Here is a 17,232-nt window from a genome sequence, read left to right on the forward strand (position 1 = left end):
GAAGTCATGATTTTGAAGGCATGCATTTTAACCCAGAATTTGAAGGGGCAAAACAGAATGTTGACAAGAAACAAATCTACTTGTTACCTTAGTGTCTATATTATAAACAAAAATACAAAATTTTCAAAAGTTTGGAATATTTCTCACTTTAAGTAAAATAACAGGAAGAACTTAATATATAGGCTTTGTGTGGGCATATAGGAGATAAGAAACAAAGCAAAGCACAATCTCTGCCTATGAGTAGATTAAATCTAGATGATAAGGGAATAAATCTCAAACACAAATAACTATAAAACTGAATATCAGTTCATGGAAGGCAAAAAAAAAAAAATAGGGGCTATTATGTTTTGTGTTTTTTGCTTATTTTGCAAGGCAATTTGGGTTAACGGTTTCCAGGGTCACACAGCTATTAAGCATCTGAAGCCAGATTTGAACTCAGGTCCTCCTGATCCCAGAGTCACTACTGTATCCACTGTGCCATATAACTACCTCCTATATTAATAGGAGAAAGACATAATTTTGGAATGGGATTTACATTGGGGCAGTTTATAGAAAAATGGAACATTTGAACTAGAATATCATAAATGAATTGAATTTGTTTGTGTAGATATAAGTAGTAGGAAATGATAGCTTTGGTGAATTTTTAGTTTAGTTTTTTTTTTTTTTTTTTTTTTTTTTTTTTTTAATGGGGAATCAGAGACTACATCTATCCCATTCAGATGACTATTTCATAATCAGAGCCTGTAGTGTTCTGGATACTGATATGGTACACTCCTGCATAAAAGTTTGACAAAGGAGACAGGGAGCAGGTGTTAGTTTTATTCCCAATTTGGGGTTGATTGCTATTGAAGCTATTTAAGAATCATGAAACTGTGTTTTATACCTCCATGTACTTTCCTTATATAATGAAGCTAATTATTCTAAAATAATTGGGCTGACATTTCGGCAGTAATACTTACAACCTGAGTGTCATAATCTTAGAAAAAGAAAGGTTGAAGTTTAAATTATTATATCTTATTTGTAGTACAGTTATTTATTACTGGCTGCCTTGGAAATACTTTTAGGCTATGCATTTTTCAATCATTCCAGGTTATGAATAGACATCAATATAAATTGAATAATATCTAATAGCAATAATTGGGATGTTGGATATAGTTCAATTATGGGATCCTTAGGAAACTGCCATAACCCTTTTATTTATATTTAAATGCATTTAATAGTTTTGAAGAACCTTTGTAAGCAATTTCTTGATAAATAGTTCTCTTTTATGCCTTTATCTTCTAACAAAAACATTTAAACACAGTAGCTATACAATCCAATTCTTTATGTATTTGTTATCTACTCTAATCAAAGCATGAACTAGGAATACAAAGACAAAGTGAAACTCAATTTTAGCCTTCCCTTAAGGGTTTTGATGCTATTAGGAGATAAAGGAGCCAATATATAAATATATACAAGGTGATTTAAAAAGAGCACAAAACCATTATCTTAGGAAAATCCTTAATCTATGGGGTAGCAACTAAAAGAGTTCAAATGCTTGGTCTGGAGACTTCCTGAGATTATATCTAACCTCACATACTTAATAGCTATGTGATTCCAGACAAGTCACTTTGCATCAGGTACCTCAAGTGTAAAATGAGCTAAAAAAGGAAATAGCAAATGACTTAAGTACCTTTGCCAAGAAAAACAACCCCAAATAGAGTCATGAAGAGTTAAACAGGCCTGAAAAAACTCAGACTTAAGATGGGAAAGTTAAGGATTCTAAGAGGTGAGTTCAAAGAGACCTGTCTTCTAAGGATACACAGTATAAAGATGAAAAGATGGTAAAATAATATGTTCTTCAGCAAATAATAAGTAGACCAGTGAGCCTGAAGGGAATAATTGTAATGGGCTGAGGCTTGAGTTGAAGCACTGAGGTCCCAAGCATGGTGAGTCTAAATATTAATTGGACCATAGTCTATTAATATATATGCTTGGAGAAAAAATGGCTCCCGCCCACTCTTTGCAAGTCCTGATGTGTTGTATAGGAAATGACAGTTTTGATGGGTGGAGGCAGAGGGGCAGGAAGAGAGGCGGAGAGACTGCTGGAAGGCTTCTGGTCTGGTGACTTCTTGTGTGGCTGGCTTCTGGTCTGGCTGGCTTCTTGACGCAGCTGCTGACATTGCTAATCTCCCTTTAAATAATATTACATATTTGGAAAAGTAATGTGTCAGATATAGAGAACTTCACATGCCTTGAAGAGGAGTTAGTGTTTTATCTAGAGTAGTTAAAGCGACAGTGGTAAACATGGAACTTGGGAGCATCATGTTTAAATTGCTACACTTAAGAAGTCCTATTTTGCTATAATATGGAAGGTGAATTGAAAAGAAAGGGACTGAAAATTTAAAAAAAATGAAGCTATAAGTGATCTCAGACTTCATAGCATCTGAACAATTTGTTTGACAAATGAGGAAAATGAAGGTCATGAAAGTAGATAAAAATGCCCAATGACACATAGACAGTAATCATTATGAATGGATTTTAAACACAGAACTTAGAATTTTTCCACTGCCTTATATTTTAATAATTCAAAATTCAATTACTAGCAGGAGAATAATGCCCTTAACATAAATAATATCATTTGGACTAGGGAAAAGTTTGATAGGGAAAATGGTGAGATATATTTTAGACATGTTGAGTCTCAGATGCTCATGGAACACTCTAGTGGGGTTATGTAGCAAGTAACTGATTGTATAGAAGAGGAATTCAGAAGACAGATTATTACTAGAAAGGTAGATGTGTGTGTGGGGGTCTTCTTAGAGAAATGAGCATGGGATAAAACTATTTGAATTTAAATTTCCAACTAGAAAGATCATAGCCCTAGATGTAGAAATAACCTTAAACATTATCTTTGAATCTTTGAATCATTCATCAATTTTGATAAATATTATTAATCATCTAGTTTGTTTATTTTTCCTTGTATTATAACTCATAATTCTCTAGTTAATTCGTCAATTAGAGAAAATATCTGCTAGTTTATTACTTTGACCTTTTTCCATAATTATGTTCCAGAAACTAAAAATCTTCTCAATCACACAAGTTTTAATAATTAAAAATTAATTTTATTGATTTTCTTTACATTACCAAATGTTCTCTTATTATTCCTTCTTCTGTTCACCAGTCCCCTTAATCCCTGACCTTTAATAGAAAGGAAACTCTTTCAACAAGGGAATTATTTCAAATATTTTATTTCCATAACACAGTATAATGCCTGAGAATGAGTATGCATTTAATAAATGTTCTTTGAATGAATAAATAATAATTTCCCTCTTGGATTTGGAACACATTGGAAATTGTAGTCAGAATACTGTCAATTCTTGTAGTTTTCTTCAGGCAAGCAAAAAAACTAGAATTCTGACATTTGAATTGAATAACAAACATACAGCTAGAATTCTGACATGAGACTTGATTATTGTCATAGCTTAGACATCCAAGTGAGTCCTTATTTTTCTTTGTTAAATTGACACTGGTAGACCATGCATTTCCCCACAATAATTTCAATAAAAATGAAATTAATTCTATTTGAATAACAATAGTTCATAAGATACTTTTTAAAAACAAATAAAATTTTGAATGAAACTAATTAGTACAAGAATAATGTATTAGCAATATAAGTTACAATATGATAGGCATTAGGAGTACAAGATCTAAAACTCTATTATGAATCAGTAGTCATGAAAACAATTTGGTTCTGACTAAGATCAGTAGAATAGATTATACAATAAGCTGATGATACAATAATCAATAACTATAGTTCTACTTTCTGATGAACCCAAAGACTCCAACTTCTGGGGAAAAAACCCACTATTTGAAAAATAACATGTCAGAAACTTGGCACAGATATATACTTCACACTACATACCAAAATAAGCTCAAAGGAAAATTAGGAGTGCAGCAGTAGCTTATCAGATCTCTGGGGAAGGGACAAATTTGTAGCCAAAGAAGAACCAGAGAACATTATGAAATGCAAAATAGACAATTTTGATTAAAAAATTTTCCAGCACTAGATATTTTGGAAGAATTTCAGGAAAGATCAGTCTCAATTTGCCAATTATTTATAATCTCGTTCTTTATGCCTAAATCATGGACCCATTTTGATCTTATCTTGGTATATGGTATTAAGTGTGAGTCCATGCCTAATTTCTGCCATATTAGTTTCCAGTTATCCCAGTAGTTTTTGTCAAATAATGAATTATTATCCCAAAAGTTAGGATCTTTGGGTTTCTCAAACGCTAGATTGCTATAGTTGACTATTCTCTCTTGTGAACCTAACCTGTTCCACTGATCAACTAATCTATTTCTTGGCCAATACCAAATGATTTTGGTGACTGCTGGTTTATAATATAGTTTTAGATCAGGTACAGCTAGGCCACCTTCATTTGATTTTTTTTTCATTAATTCCCTTGAGGTTCTAGACATTTTATTATTCCATATGAATTCTGTTGTTATTTTTTCTAGATCAAACTTCCAATAATTCTTAAATTGTCTTTCCTGGGTTTATTTTCCTGCTCAGTTGTTTTCTTCAATGGGTTACGTTCCATTTTCTTCTCTTATTTTTCATTTGGGGGAGTTTTATTTGACTAATTCTTGATTTCTCACTGAGTCATTCACTTACATTTGTCCAATTCTAATTTTTAGTAAATCATTTTGTTTAGTTGGCTTTTTATCTCCTTTTGCATTTGACCAATTGTACTGCTAAAGGAGTTGTTTTGTTCACTGGATTCCCTCCTCCTTCCCCCCCACCCCGGCCCCCACTTAACCAAATCTATTTTTAGGGAGTTCTCTTTTTTCATTTTATCAACTCTATTTTTGAAGGAGTTGTTTTCTTTTTCCATTTTGGCAACTCTATTTTTAAGGAATTTTTTTTTTCCTTTTTTTTTTTCATTTTACCAAATGTATTTTAAGGTGTTTTTTTTTTTCTCCTATTAATTTTTTGTGTTTCCTTTCCCAGCTTTCCAGCAAAGCTCTTATTTTCTTGATCTGATTTTTTCTTCTAACATTCTTTTAAGATCCTTTTTGAATTTTTCCTAGAAAATATTTTGAGTTGAAGACCAGTTCCTATCTCCCTTTGATACTTCATTTGGAAGCTTTTTGCCTTTAGTGTCCTCAGGGTTTGAGATCTGTTCTTCCCTGGCTGCAGAAATCTTTTTGACTTTTTAATAATTTTTAAAGGTCTGTTCCTAGGGAAAAAGGGAAGACAGTCCCAAGCTTCTTCTACATGGAAGAGGGGATTTATGCTGTCCTGGGGCTGGTGCTGCAGGCTTCCTTCTCATGCTGGGTGGTCCTGGCCAAGTCCCATTTGTTATTCTGGGGTTCCAGGGCTCACTATTTGCTTTCTGAAGTTGTGTTGGTGATCTCACAGCTAGTCTTCTGATCCACTGGCTTCTGAATCAGAACAGAGTAGCCAAGACTGCTATGTTTTAGTTAAGAGCCTCCCACTAGATTCCCTGCAAGGTCTCTCCACCCTGAGCTTCCCTATGTTTCTCCTGTGTTGGGATATGTCTCCCACTACCAACTTGAGACAAAGTTATCCTGAAGATTTCTTCTGCTGGAAATTTGTATTTGTGGATTATGACACTCCAACATCCATTCAGAGGCTTGATCTACTGTTAATTCTGAGGGAAGTCAGGAAGAGATCATGCAGAGACATGTCTACTCTCCACCATCTTTGTTCTGCCCCCTTTTTTTTTTAACTAATGGGCTCTGGAGAGATGGAAGAAGGAGGGGTAAAATGCTTCTTAGAGAAAAAAAATGAAAAAATAGTCTACTTGAGATTGGGAATCACTGGTATTAAAGTTGAGATTAAAACAGTGATTGGTTTCAGTATATATGACTGGCATGGAATTGTTTCTCCTACTTTTTTCTATCATATCTATCACTCCATTGTCATTGAGTTACATGTTGTGGTGTAATAAGAATGAACTTTACCAAGTAAATGCAGTGTTCACCCCAACATTCTACTTTTTTGACATAATTCAAAAGAAGTGCCAAAAAACTTTAAAAAGTTCAAGTATTAAATGGAAAATTTTATGAATATACTCTGCCTGGAGATGTTCCTATTCAAAGTCTGAAAAAAAACATTGTGTTAAGTACTCAGTGCTTCTGTAGTGTTCTGGAAAACTTTATTTCTAACCTGATTTTCTCATTTTAGTTTACACAGATGTTAATTAAATTAAATTCCATTTTGATTTAATTAATACATAGTGAACATCCAGTAAATGCTAAAAGAAATGCAACACTGATTACAACAAAATTTGTGTACTCAGATTTTCAATATACAGCATCTTCATGTGTCGTCTCCAGTAAATGCTATTAAAATAACAGGTCTAGGCTTATTAAAAATAGAGCAATCCCAGAACTATTCATTTTATGTTTAAGAAGAAAATCTAATAAGTATTTTAAAGTAGGACATAATAGTAAAATTAACAAAATGGGGTCTATCTCCCTTATCATATGGAAAATCTTGCTTTGGTAAGTAAGTAGGAAATGAAACTAAGTACAATTCCAGAATGAACACTGGCCAGATTGGAACAGAAGGTAATTCCTGCTGATTAGTTTATAGCACTTAATATTAACAAATGTAGGACTGTTGCTTCTACATATGTTCTAATTATTTCCTAAAGAGAAGCATTATATCTAAACTGTCTACTATTGTCACATATCCATCTCAATAAGAAAATGATATTTTATTCACTTGACTCTGGTTTCACAGAAAGATTTGCCTTTTATTATATCTAATGGAAAATGATACAAAGAAAATCATATGGAATCATGAAAATGTACTCTATAATCAATTTATCATTTTATGAAGTTAAAGAAAATTCAAACAGATGAGTTATTTAAAATGTCAAATATACATTTAAGAAAAACTACCACAATAGTATCTCATGTTATTCAAAAATAGCACCCTATGGTAACACTTCCTTGGACACATTCAGTTAATATTTTGGTTAAGGTCATGGATTCTATCCTAACCTCTTCAGAAGGTATACTGAAAACTTCTCACCGCTTTCTATCAGTTGTGATTAATTAGCAGTGTTTTTCTGTGTAATGTAAAGAAGTTTTAATTGACTGCTGTGTTGAAATTCTATAAATATGACAAAGAGAATAAATGCCCCTTGAAATTCTTCTTGCTGTTAATTTGGAAGTATTAGAAAGGGTCTGGACTAATGCATCAGTTGGGTGGGACAGCTCAGTCTCTATTCCCCATGTGGCCCCAAACTCTATGAACACATATGGCTTCAAAAGCAAACTTCTACTTTTCTCTTTCTTTCCTTTGCAGAAGACTTTGTAAGGAATCAAAAAAGGTACTGGCACTTTCCCCAACATCCCAGAAGAAGGAATCTATAAGGACAGGTTACTGCCATGTTGTTCCCTATCAAAGTAGTTATAGCAGCAACAGTATCAGAAATAACAAATCATAATACATCAGCAGAGACAGACCACTATAAGATACGATCATCCTTGCCATAAATGGACAAAGCTAGTCAGAAATGAAATGGGAAAATGAATAGTTAGCAGCTTTGAAAATCCTGTGTTCAATGATGTTATTATTGGCTTTTTATTAGACTATACTAATAGAAATGATAGGGTACTATATTATACACACACACACACACACACACACACACACACACATATATATATATATATATATATATATATATATATATATATATAATGAGTTACTATTGTTGCTTTGTGATACTAGAACTATTCTGTATGATTCGGAGACTTATGCTTATGCTTGGTGTTTCCCTCATTTCTTCTTTGTGGGGGTAGCAAAGGATAAGACCATATAAGGAACCAAAAAAAATAATTTCTTTGTAAAGTACACAAGATCAGAATAGAAATACTTCATTATTGTAAAATCAAACAACCTCACTGCAATGAATCCAGGGCAAACCAAGATAATACTTAAAGCATAAAGATTGACAAAAATCACAAGTCATTATGTCTTCATTATAGTGGTTTCTAAGTAGCCCTATGAGGAGTCCACGTTTCTGTCATCTAAGGAGGATGAAGAAAAAAAGCTCTTTTAGACAGAAAAACACCAACTATTTCAATGAAGCATTTAACCCTTTTTCATGAGCAACAAAATAATTATAAAAATGATGCAAACAACAGTAATAAATTCTAGTCAGTCACTTAGTGGAGCATTTATGTACGTATGAATGATCTGATCAGTCTTATTCATAAAAAATTACAGGTTTACTGAAATGACTAAACAAATCCCACCACTTTTGAGGCTGTGTCAGTTGATGTGATTTTCATTACATTAAATGAAGCCTGTAAAATCAGTTATTTTAATTTTGTGTAAATGACAGTTATAGAACATGATTAATTTATACACCAAATTGATATGATTTTATTTCAACTCCTTTCTAATCCCTAATTTTGTAAATAAGCTTTCTAATAAAGTTCATTAATAAAGAAAATTTGAAAAAACCCTTTCTAATCCCAAAACAAAACTTCCAAAAAGGTTATTTCATGTGTATAATTATTTTCTTCTGAACAAAATTTAAAATGTCATCATTTTAAAAGTAGTTAATTGAAACACACTGAGTATTTTCATCTTAATCTTTACTATATTAATACAATTTTATGATGATAGTTTGATAGTATATACAATAACTTCTGTTATATGAGGTGAAATTTGAAAAATTAGTAGATAACTTCTCAACTATTAACTGTTTAAATTCTTGCTAAGGTACATTTCTACCAAGTGGTGGCAGTGGTATATTATTCATGTCAATCCCCCCCACCCCCACCCTCCGTCCCCATCATGTTTACATAGTTTGTCTGATAACACAGTAAATATTACTTTCTTTTATTTTAAAAAGGAAATAATTATTCTTCATTAAAATACTAGAAATTAATATTATTTAAGTGTGTTATTTGTGCATGCATGTTTATATATGTATATATATAAATATATGTATATACATTTATGTAAGTGTACATATACACAAATACATGTATAAATATTACATATAAAATGTATAATTATATGTGCACATCCATAAAGATAGAATTGTGTCTTGTATTCACACACATACGTGCATACATTCACACCTCTGAACAATTATAAAATTGTACCTAATGCAGAATCAGCAAAGAGATGGGATGAGAAAATATTTTATCCCAGAAAACTTGGAAGATTGGCAGCAAGGGTCCATCTCACTTTGTAAAAGCAAGAGGAACAGTTTAAGACAGGAAGTTTCCTAGTAAGCTAAAGAAAACATGTCTACTGCAATATTCATTAATAGTGGCAATAATGGATATCCTTGTTTCACCCCTGGTCTTATTAGAAATGCTTCAAGCAAATCCCCATTATATACAATGTTTGCTGGTGGGTTTATCATTTTAAGGAAATTATCATTAATTTCTGTGCTCTATTGTGCATCTTATTAGGAATGGATGGCATACTTTGTCAAATGCTTTTTAGGCATCTATTGAGATAATCTTATGATTTCTGTTAATTTGGTTATTGATATTATCAATTGTTCAGTGGTTTTCCTAATATTGAATCAGTCCTGAATTCTGAATATAATTTTTACTTGGTCATTCTATATTATCCTAGTGAAAAATTATTGTGATTTATTTGCTAATATTTTATTAAGATTTTTGCATTAATATCAATTAGGAAAATTGGTCTAAAAATTTCTCCCTGATTTAGGTATTAGCACCATATCTGAGTCTTAAAAGGAATAGGATAGGACTCATTTGCTATTTCTCCAAATGATTTATGTAGTATTGTAATTAATTGTTCTTTAAATGTTTGTTAGAATTTACTTATAAATCTTTCAGGCCCTGGTGATTTTTTTCTTAAAGAGTTCATTGATGGCTTGTTCTACTTATTTTTTCCAAAATGGGTTTTTTATTTTCTTTTCTCTTAATCTGGTTAATTTATGTGTTTGTAAATATAAATCCATTTTAATTAGGTTGTCAGGTTTATTGGCATACAATTGTTCAAAATTACTCCTAATTATTGTTTGTATTTCTTCTTCAGTAGTGTAAGTTCTCTATTTCATTTTTGATATTGGCAATTTGGTTTTCTTCTTTCCTTTTTAAAATTCAATTACCCAAAGATTTATATATTTTGTTGATTTCTTTTTCATAAAAGCAATTATTGGTTTTATTTATTAGTTTAATAATGTTCTTACTTTCAAATTCATTAATCTCTCCTTAGGTTAACCCTTTTCAGAATTCTAATTTGGTGGTTACTTGGGAGAGCCTTTAATTTGTTCTTTTTCTAGTTTTTTTTTTTTTTTAGTTGCATGCCCAATTCATTGCTTTCCTGTATCTTATTTTATTTGTGTACGCATCCAGAAATATAAAAAATTTCCCTAAGAACTGCTTTGGCTGCAACCTATGAATCTTGCTATGTTCTCTCATTATTGTCATTCTATTTCATGAAATTACTGTTTCTGTGATGTCTTGTTTGATTCACCCACTCTTTAGAATTAGATTATTTTTGTCCAATTAATTTTTGCTCTATTTTTCTGAAGACTTTATTACATCAATTTTTATTGCATCATAATCTGAAAAGGATGAATTAATGTTTCTGTCTTTCTGCAATTGATTGTAAGGGTTTTATGCCCTAATATTTAGTCATTTTTTGTGTACATGCCACATACAGCTGAGAAAAATGTATATGTCTATGTTCTGGAAACAGAGGTTAAAATAGAAATGAAATTATTCATTTATCACTGCTTGAAAGAGAACTCAAAACAAAAATTCCAGGAATCATGTCATAACTACAGTAAGGATTACATAGAATTTAGTAGCTATCATTTTAAAGCAATAAAGGGAGGCCTTGGAATAGGATATTCTTGAAAGAAAAAAATAGCTTATATTACACTCAAACATAATCTACCTTGGAAAATTAAAAAAATTCAGAGAAATAATGGACATTTTACAAATAGAGGACATTCAGGCTTTTATGTTGAAAAGAATAGAATTAAATAAAAATTCTGATGTCCAATTAAAAGAACCAAATGAAGTATAAAAGATAAACTTGAAGAGAAATCATGAAAGGAAATCATAGGTTTCAACACATTTCTATATCAAAGATCATGCATGTAATATCTAAAAACATTATCATCATTGAGAAGTAAAAATGATTCTAAATAAATAGAGGCCACAGAATTAATGTTGATTTTGTCATGAGCATCTAAAAAATGGATGTTGTAGACTCTACAACGTAGAGAGAAGTATACTAGAAAAAGGGGAAGGGGAGAGGGGAATGGGGAAAATATGGTCACAAAAACTCACATAGCATTCAAGGGAGAGCATTTTCAGTGGAAAGGACAATAGTGTGCATGGGGTGGGCAATACTTGAACTTCACTTTCCTCTTACTTGCTTCAAAGATAAATACACACAAGAATACATATAAGATTATGTGTATTTGTGTGTATGTGTGTGTGTGTGTGTGTGTGTGTGCAGGTATGTGTTTATGCAACTTAGTGGCTCAGTGACTAGAGCATTGGGAAGACTCATTGTGAGTTTAAAATTGGCCTCAGATACTTACTAGTTGTGTGATTGCAAGTAAATAACTCTTTTTATCTCAGCTTATTTATAAAATTAGCTAAAGAAGGAAATGGCAATCTACTCTAATATCTTGCCAAAAGCACAGATACAAGCAAAAAAACTCAAAATGGAACCACAAAATCAAACATTACTGAAATGAAAAACAATAACTTTCTCTCCCTGCCATCTTTCTCTCTCAGTCTCTCTGTCTTTATTTCTGTCTATCTCTGTCTTTGTCTCCCTGTCTCTTGGTTAAAAGGATAAAAAGAGACAGAAAAGGATAAACTGAAGAAAAATATATTAATTATAACTGTCAATGTGGATGAAAGGAATTCACCCAAACACACATAGCATAATGGATTAGAAGTCAGGATTCTGGCTTCTATTGTAAACAATATGTTGTTTACAAAAGCACACTTAAAACAGAGACACACAAGAAATTAAAAGGTTGAAGAATAATTTCGTATGAAGAATGATCATTTACTTTGAAGTAAAAAGTCCTAGGGACTGATCATGATCTCTGACAAACAAAAGCAAAAAAAATATAAAAAAAGGAAAACTAAATCATGCAAAAAGGGATTGTAAACAATGAAGTATTATCACTATTATAATGTGAAAAATATTACAGTCAGTTACTAAAATGATAATCATTAAAAAAGTCATGACTAAAAATAATTCAACATATGAAATGTGGGGGAAAAAAACATAAGCAGCATTTGGATCTTTTGTATCTTTAAGTGTGTATATCAATATAGGAGAGAAAATACAAAGCAATAAATTAGGCATGCAACCAGGAAAAAAAGAAAAAAAAGTAAAATTCTTCATTACGCACAAATATGGAAATTCTGAAAATACAAGGATACCTCAACAAATCTGAAAGTAAAACAAAAATCAGACTAATAAATAAAACTAAGTGTCAATTTCACAAACCTAACAGAATATATAAGCTACTGGTTGATTTGATTAAAAAGAAAAAAAACTAAAACTAAAACTAAATAAAGAGGATCAAAAATGAAAAAAAAAATCACCAATGAACCTAAAATTCTAGCAAGAATTATGAGTTATAATTATATGTCAGTAAAATAGGCAATATCCTTAAAATTGATAAATATTTAGGAAAATAGGAAACGTCCAGATTAATAGAAGTTGAAAAAAAACTACCTTATAAAAAGAAATTCAACGGGCTATAAATGAGTCCTCTAAGAAAAGCAATTTCATGGTCATTCAGATTTAAAAGTAAAATTTACCAAATATTTAAGAAATGAATGAATGTGAATCTTGTAGAACTATAGAAAGTACTAAGTACATGTAGGAACTAGAGAATTGTCAAGCACCATGCTAAATAAGATAACTATTGTCTCTATCGATTCCATTGACTCAGTACCTTGTAAGAATCCTTTGTTTCAAGTTCAGAGTTCTGGCCCATAACATCTCCCACTTTCTTTTGTTTTTAGAACATAGGTGGTCATGACCTCCCTGACTTCTCAAGTAGGTGAGAACACCAAAAAAGAAGGTGATCACACCTTCCCTGACTGCTCCAAAAATGGATTGAAAACATCATAAAAAGGGGTGATCATGCCCTCCCTGACATCTTAGGAAGGGTGATGAAAACACCAATGGAAATGGGAAATCAAATTATACATGTCCATAAATCCTAGAAATAGTACAAAAGGAATCTATTGTCCATTATTTCATTTGCCAAGAATCCAATATTTCCAGAAAGTTTTGAAGTCCTGCAATAGTTTTATTTTGTGTTAGGAAATCCAATGATTTCTGAGGGTTTGCAAGTTCTGCAACAGTCTTTATCAACAATTGTTTTATCTCAGGGAATCCAATGATTCCTGCTGGTTTTAAAGTTCTTTAACAGTCTCATAATTAGCAATGTGCTTTCAGTATGAGATTTTTTTTAGGTCTTCTCCTTTGTTTTGAGGTTTTCTCTCTTTTTTTTTTTTCTCTCTGATGGACAAGGTGAATACAGCTCATTGACACCCATCTGATTCCTTCTCCATCTGTAGAAATACAAGCAAACCCTCTTCTCCAAGCAGTTAACCTATCTGGTCCCTTCCATTCACCACTTTCTGGATCTCTCCACATCACCTGGCAATTATCTAAAGATAGTGGAGCTGCTTGCACTGGACACTGCCCTTCTGTTGGGTTATAAAACCTGTGTGCCAGAGCCAGTGCATCTTTATCAAAAATTAAAAATTTTAATGGTATAAGGAGCTAAATTTAAAAGTTCTCTAGGGTTATCTGTGGCTCCCCCTTTCTTTTGTTTTTGGAGGGATGTCTTAATGTCTCTGTTTCTGCTTTCTACTATTGCCTAACCTTGAGGAGTAAAAGGTATGCCAGTGGTGTATAAAATCTTATACTGTGCACAAAAGTGTGCAAGGTGTTTAGAAATATATGCAGGTCCATTATCTGTTTTTATTGCATGTGGCACACCCATAATTGCAAATACTTGTATAAGGAATCCAGTGACCACTCAGCCTATCTCTTTTGCTGCTGGTATTGCAAAAGTAAATCCTGAAAAGGTGTTTACACAACATAGATAAAAGACAGATGATCAAAAGATTTATAATGGGTCACATTCATTTGCCAGATTTCATTGGGTCTCAAACCACGAGGGTTCTTCCCTGGAGGAGTGTAGAGGTATGGAAAGGAAGGCAAGCTGTACAGGCTTTTACTATGCTCCTAGCTTCCTCTTTTGTTATCCCAAATTGTAAATGTAAAGCTCAAGTAGTCTGATGATACTTAGAATGAGATTCTTGGGCTTTCTGAAATAAAGGAGTACTGGCTAACATAGTTAAAAGGCTATCTGCCTTTGAATTTCCATCAAAAATAGGACCTGGAAGTCCACTATGTGAGTGGACATGCAAGATATAAATCTTATCTGGATGCTTTCTCACTTGCTCTTGAAGTTCCTTAAAGAGCTGATAAATATTAGAAGCTACAAATTTTATTTGGGCTGTGGCAATACTTTGTACCACACCTATTGAATAGACTGAATCAGATATTATATTTATATCTCCTGGGTAATAAGTAAGAGCTAGAATGATTGCATACAATTCATTCTGTTGAATGGATTGAAAAGGAGTTCTGACTATTCTCTTTATGGTTAAATCCTAAGAGTATACAGCACAAATATTTTATTTGGATGCATCTGTAAAGATAGTTGTTCCTTTAAGAGTAACTTTAGAAACTTTTTCTTCAAAAATCCATTGCCAATTATGTAATAGTCAGGTTATCTTTAATGGAGACCAATGTCCAAAATTTGGAGCCATGGCCAAAAAAACTGCCACTGTGGGATGGTTTTACAGGACACATTAATTTGTTCATAAATATAAAATGTGTATTTTTTTCAGGTCTAATCCCAGATAATTGTAATGCTTGCTTAATGGGCTTTGATAAAATTCTAGCCACAAGCACTAGTAAGGAGTAAAGCTTTGTTTGGGTTGTGCTGGAAGGTTCACCCATTCTATCACACTGCCTCCTTGATGAAGGGTGCACTGCTATGGGTGCCTCTTTTGTAGCAAAAACTGATATTTCCAAGGATTTTTGAGTGACTCTTTCAACCACATTGGATAAAGACAGTTCAACTTCTCTCAAAGCCTCTTGCACTTCTTTTGTAAGCTGGCATGGTGAATTTAAAGCAGTGTCTCCCCTTAAAATGTCATATAAAGGTTGCAATTGATTGATAATTAAGCTTAACACTGGACGCATCGATTAGATATCACCTTTTAATTTTTGGAAATCATTTAAGGTGTTCAGCTTCTCTGTTCTTAAAGAAAGCTTTTGTGCTGTCAGCACCTTAGGGTGTACTTCATATCCTAAATATTGAAAAGGAGCATGCCTTTGAATTTTTTCTGCAGCTTTATGCAATTTGTATTTCTATGGTCTTTTGTAAACATGCTTCTAACATCTGTTCCTCAGGTGCACACGCCATCATACATATAATGTCACAATATTATTTTTGGAAATGCTCTTCGTACTGGAGTAAGAGCAGCAGCAACATATATTTGACATATAGTAGAGCCGTTTTTCATTCCCTGTGGCAAAACTGTCCATTCATATTTTTTATAAGGCTCAGATAAATTAATGCTGGACCCTGAAAAGGCAAAACTTTTCATATCCTCCTTATCTAGAGGGATAGAAGAGAAACAATCCTTAATGTCTATAACCCAAAGAGGCCATTCTCTAGGCAATTGAGTAGGAGATGGAAGTCCAGGCTGAAGAGTTCCCTTAGTTTCCATCTGTTCATTTACCTTTCTTAAGTCAGCCAACATCCTCCATTTTCCAGATTTCTTTCTTTCTTTTTCTTTTTTTTTTATATATACAACAAATACAGGGTAATTCCAAGGACTTAGAGAAGATTGTAAGTGTCCTTGGTCAAGTTGTTCTTGTACTATATCTACTAAAGCCTGAATTTTATTGCTTGTTTAAGGGCCACTGTTCTACCCACACTGGTGTATCAGTTTTCCTCTGAATAGGAACAGGTGAGAGTGCAGGCAGGCCTTCAACAGTAGCCCTGCCTAAAAAGCCAAAATACTCAATTGTAATCCTATCTGCTGTAAAATGCCTCTTCCCCAAAGATTGATGGGGATCTTTTCAATTACAAAAGGAGTAAAAACTACTGTTTTATTTTCAAATGTCCATCTCAAAAGGGTAGCACTAACTTCAGCTGCTATTGATCCTCCCACACCAGACATAAAGGTGTCTGTCTTAATCTTTGGCCAGTGACTGGACCAGTTGGCATGTCTAATGACTATATGATTTGCACCTGTGTCTAATAATTCTTTTAATGGTATGCCATTTATACAGATAGTGAACATAGGACAGTCAGCTGTAACTGCTGAAATCCAGAATATTCCTGGATTCTGCTTCTTGGAGTCATGGCTCTTTTCGACACTGAGATGATTTAGGCCAGCTCCAATGATCTTATGATGAAGAGAGCCATATGTACCCAGAGAGAAGACTGTGGGGACTGAGTGTGAATCATGTCATAGTATTGTCACCTTGTTTGCTTGCATTTTGTTTTCTTTCTCAATTTTTCCTTTTTGGTCTGATATTTCTTGTGCAGCATGATAATTGTGAAAATATGGATAGAAGAATTGCGCATGTCTAACCTATATTGGATTACTTGCCATGTAAGGAAGATGGTGAGGGGAAGGAAGGGAGAAAAATATTTGGAACACAAGATTTTGCAAGGGTCAATGTTGAAAATTATCTATGCATATGTTTTGAAGATAAAAAGGTAAAATTAAAAAATAAAATAAAAATCTGAGTAAATTCACAACTACAATTGCTAATTATATCTCCCTCTTGTTTATTCTATTTTCCTTCTCCTTTTACCCTATCCCTCCTAAAAGTGTTTTGCTTCTGAACTACCCTTCTTTCACCCTCCTCCCATCTCATATGTCATTCCACTCCTACTTTCCTGCAGGGTAATATAAATTTCTATACCTATATTTAGTGTGTATGTTATTTTCACTTTAAGCCACTTGTGATGAGAATAGGTTCCCTCACTCTTACTCTCCACTAAAAAAAAAAGCTTTTTTTTTCCTTCTTTTTTGGCAGATAATTTATGTCATTCCATCTCTCTCTCTCTCTCTCTCTCTCTCTCTCTCTCTCTCTCTCTCTACCTTTCTAATAAATCCCTCTCT

This window comes from Sarcophilus harrisii, chromosome 3 (assembly GCF_902635505.1).
Source record: "Sarcophilus harrisii chromosome 3, mSarHar1.11, whole genome shotgun sequence".
In the NCBI taxonomy this organism is placed as follows: domain Eukaryota; kingdom Metazoa; phylum Chordata; class Mammalia; order Dasyuromorphia; family Dasyuridae; genus Sarcophilus; species Sarcophilus harrisii.